The following is a 5,113-nucleotide window of genomic DNA, read 5'->3' as shown; positions in this document are numbered from 1 at the left end:
TTATCTTTATGCTTGAATAAAAATCCATTCATATTGAGTTTGACATTTAACGTATGTGTAACCTTCAAAGTAATACGTATAACCTTTCATTTAGGGAGATACAAAAGTTTTCATCCACCATGCCTTTTATATCAAATGACTTTGTGCTAACTGAACCAAAATAATTCATTTAATTTAAATGGCCCCAGTTATTTTGACATCTGCATCTCGTATAACCTTTTTTGGTACTAAACTCTTTGGAGAATTTCTTTTCTATTTTAACTGAGGACCTGGTATCAGTTTATGTCATCTTACAAAGCCGAATGAGCTTGAACACTACCTCATGTATACACCTTACCAGCGCAAATTGGCCAATTTTACGAAAACCCTGGCCAAACCCCTAAAAATTGATGGATTTAGAAAAACCCTTAGGTTCTTAGGTTTTTCGGGTCGCTAGTTTCATTTCTCATATTATTTAACCCTTCTCCTATAAAATGTGATCGTATCAGATCAAAATAGTATACACATTTGTTCGATATCAATCTTTACTATAGGTCCTAGAATACACCGAAACTCTATATCTTACCTAAACTCCAGAAATATGCAACATTAAAAACACAATTTAGTGTTAAGGGTGTACTTCATATGGGTTTTGGCAAAATTGTCATACAAAGCATCATTTTAGAAGAATGACGTCAAAGACTAAATTGCACTATAAGTCACCAAAGAAATGAAATCTCTATTTGCATTACATACGAAGGAAATATCGGTATCAATTTTGCCAAAATACCAAGAAACTAAAATAGTGTTGCAAGCTTCTACCATTTCTACAGTTTTGAACATGTTTGAGTTAATATCACTTGGAATCCTTGCACTTTAGGTGTATAATGTCTTTGGCAACTTTACTGACAAGAGTGCGAGGAATATTTTTCTTAAAAAAATTACTTACTTAGCTGGCCCATTACAGAACATTTGTTCTATAGGCCGAACTAAGAAAATATCTCCAATTCTCTCTATTTGTTGCTTCGCTTTCAGGAATACCGCGCCTTTTCATCTCATCATCCACTTGTTTGCGCCATCTATTCCTTGGCCTGCCAATTCTGCGTGCACTGCCAAGCGGTCCGTGTTTATACACCTTTCTAGCGGGGTCATCATCGCTCATTCTTATGATATGGCCTAGCCAACGCAATCGCTGCATCTCGATACGTTTAGCAATATTGATGTCGTTGTACAGCAGATACAGCTCGTGGTTCATGCGACGTCGATATTCACCTTAAACCAGATTGGTCCGTAGATCTTTCGAAGAATTTTTCTCTCAAACACACCAAGCACTGCCATGTCTGCTTGCGCAAGTACCCAGGCTTCGGAGCCATACATCAGCACGGGTAGTACCAGTGTTTTGTAGAGCGTTATTTTTGTTTGACGAGATGTGGCTTTGTTTTTAAACTGCTTTCTTAAACCAAAGTAGCATCTGTTGGCCAATACAATTCTTCTTTTTATTTCACAACTGATGTCATTTGTTGTGTTTACGGAGGTGCCGAGGTAGACGAAGTCTTTTACTACCTCAATATTATAGGAACCAACTTCCACAGTCGGTCCGAGCTCAATGGACGCATTGCGCGTCGACACCATCAACTTGGTCTTTCCACCGTTTACCGCCAGACCCACTTTAGCAGATTCTCCCTTCATAAAGGTATCAGTTACTTCTTTTACTGATCGGCCTATGATGTCTATATCATCAGCATAAGCAAGTAACATGTAACTATTGGTGTAGATTGTGCCACTTCTTTTGACGTTTGCCTCTCGTATAACCTTTTCCAGCAGGATGTTAAAGAGATCACACGAAAGGCTGTCTCCTTGTCTGAAACCTCTTTTGGTACCAAACTCTTCAGAGAGGTTCTTTCCTATTTTAACTGAGGACCTCGTGTCAGTTAAAGTCATTTTGCAAAGCCGGATGAGCTTTGCGGGGATACCAAATTCAGACATGGCTTGGAATACCTTTGAACGCCGCGGGCTGTCGAAGGCTGCTTTATAATCGACAAAAAGGTGGTAGGTGTCGATCTGCATCTCTTGGGTCTTCTCCAGGATTTGCCGCAGGGTAAATATCTGGTCAATGGTGGACTTGCCAGGACTAAAGCCGCATTGATATGGTCCAATTATCTCGTTGACCATTGGCTTTAGTCGTTCGCACAATATCCCTGACACGATCTTGTAGGCAATAGGGAGTAGACTTATGCCCCTATAGTTAGAGCATACAGTCTTATCTTCCTTCTTGTGGACGGGGCACAGGATACTCAGGTTCCAATCGTCGGGTACTCGTTCTTCCTGCCAGATGGTGCTAACTAGCTGATGAAAACACCTTATCAGCGTGTCGCCTCCGGTTTTGAACAGCTCGGCTGGTAAGCCATCGGCTCCTGCTGCCTTATTATTCTTCAGCCGATTTATTGCTGTCTTTACCTCATCTTGGCTGGGTGGTATACATTCAATACCATCTTCTGGGATTGGGACTGTGGTATCTTCGTCGTCTTCGCTGCTATTGGATACCAACAGTTTTGCAAAATGTTCTTTCCATATCCTGAGTACACTATCTGTATCAGTTACCAAATTACCTTGCTGGTCTCTACAGGAGGATGTGCCTGTACCAAAGCCATCAGTTTGATGCTTGACTCTTTGGTAGAATTTTCGGACTTCATTCTGGCTCCTGTACATCTCGAGTTTTTCACACTCCCGCTTTTCCATCTCTCTCTTTTTCCTGCGGAAAAGACGTTTCTCCTCTCTCCTTTTCTCCCTGTATCTCTCTCGTGCGCTACGCGTTGCTACGGATTGTAAAGTAGCCCTATATGCCGTATTTTTCTCTTCGGTGGCAGCACGACACTCCTGATCATACCATGGATTCCTTGGTGGAGGCCTCTGGTATCCAAGTATGGATTTTGCGGCTGTTTGCATGGAGTGGGCAATGCTTTGCCATTGCGCTGATATGTTATCGGGATGAGGAGTGCTTTGATTAAGCAATTGGGCTAGTTGAGTGGAATATGCTGTGGCTATCTGTTGTAATTGCAGCTTACCGATGTCTAACGTTCGTGTTGTGTCTGTTCGTACTTTGTTTGCTATGTTTAAGCGGGTGCGTACCGTTGCTGCAAAAAGGTAGTGGTCCGAATCAATGTTTGCGCCTCGGAACGATCGTACATCCAACACGCTCGATGAATGTCTTCCATCTATTACAACATGATCAATTTGATTTCTTGTTTTCTGATCTGGAGACAGCCAGGTGCCCCTATGAATATAGAGATGATTAAATCTGGTACTGCTAACTACCATGTTTTTTGCAGCTGCAAAGTCTATCAGCCTCATACCATTGTCAGATGTTTCACTGTGGAGGCTGAATTTCCCGACTGTTGGGCCAAAAATATTCTCCTTTTCAATTGTGGCATTAAAATCGCCTAGAATGATTTTAATGTCATGGGCAGGGCAACGGTCATATGTTTCTTCTAAGCGCTCGTAAAATATATCTGTTCGTCCTTTTCTTCAGTGGGAGCATGAGCGCAAATAAAGCTGATGTTGAAGAATTTAGCTTTTATTCGAATTGCAGCAAGTTTTTCATTCACTGGAGTGAAGCTGGATACCAGATATTTTAGTCTCCGACTAACTACAAATCCGCAACCAAACTCATGCTTTACGTCATGGCAGCTATAATACAGTGCGTCACCTTTAGTTGTTGTTGTGACGCTTTTCCCAATCCATCGTATTTGCTGTATGGCAGTAATATCGGCCTTGTACTTTTCAAGTACGTCTGCCAATGCGAAGACTGCACCTTCTCTATAGAGAGTGCGAACATTCCAGGTGCAGATTCGCAAATCATGGTCCTTATAATGTTTGCGGCGGTCTAAATGTTTGTTTTTTTCTGTTAGTTTATTTATAGTATGTCGCTTTTTAAGGGATGTGTTACTAGTCCAAAGCCCAATCCAAGTTTTTAATACAGTTTTTTCTGAACAAAAACTGGGTAAATTCAAAAAGGACCATGAAAACGCGACAATATCGATTAGTTGTCAATAAGAGCCGTACCTAAAATTTGAGCGATATTTTTGCTGAAAAATTTCATCTTGTGGTACTTAAATAAAGGACGAAAAGGACATGGAAGGAAGCGATTTAGTAGGTCGAAATGTTCCACGAAAAAGATCCTTATTAGATTTGACTGCAGACATGTCATATCCAAAATACGCCAAAACAACAGCGAACAAAGATATAACGCTAATTTCTGATGGCTCATAGGGTCTCCAGTAAAGAATTCGTCACTCCATAATTTAAAAGTTGGACTCACGGCGGATCTGCCCTTTGGGGTTCTGTATATACTCATCAAGGTCTTTCACCCCCAAAAGGAATTTTCCACCCCCCAAAATTTCGGTTCACAGTGTAATCGAATCAAAAAATATATTTGAAATACTATTTTAACAAGGATTTTTTTCTCTTTTGTTGTTGTATTGTATTTTGTATTATGCAATTAAAAAGCCAATGTTTATAATTTTGGTTTCATATTTTTATGCGTTGTCTAGATTCTCTACGTATTTTTAATTTATTCTTTAGAGGTTTATACGGAATCTGAGGTAGTATAATTTAGATTAGCTCCCAGACTTTTTTAAATTTTTTGATTTCCCACGAAAAGAAAAACAAATTTTAGAAATTATGGTGCATTTACGGATCGATATCAAATACTGTTACTGATATATGCATACATTTTTACAACAAATAAGAAATTTTAAATATTTTTTTATTTATAAGAGAATAAAAACCGCCATAACTTTTGTGCGCATTGGCCAATTTTATGAACGCGAAAGATTTGAAACCAGAATTTTTTCCTTTTTTCAAATGGAATTGTAAAGGAAATTTGTTTTTTACCATATGTAGATCTACAAATAACAAGTGATAAGCCTAATGCTCCTCATGATAACCCAGCAAACATCATAAGAAATCAAATTGATTACATAATTATCAACAAACGATACTCTTCATGTGTGATGAAGAGCTCAACTTGCCCCGGTGCGGACTTCCCATCTGACCATAACCTGCTACTTTCTAAAATCAGGATCACATTAGCAATTACCCGAAAAAAAAGAGGACAAAGAGGATGAAAGATCCA

This window comes from Musca autumnalis, unplaced genomic scaffold, assembly GCF_047663935.1.
Source record: "Musca autumnalis isolate F117 unplaced genomic scaffold, ASM4766393v1 scaffold_2, whole genome shotgun sequence".
Classification (NCBI taxonomy): Eukaryota; Metazoa; Arthropoda; class Insecta; order Diptera; family Muscidae; genus Musca; species Musca autumnalis.
Note: the sequence above shows the minus strand (reverse complement) of the source record.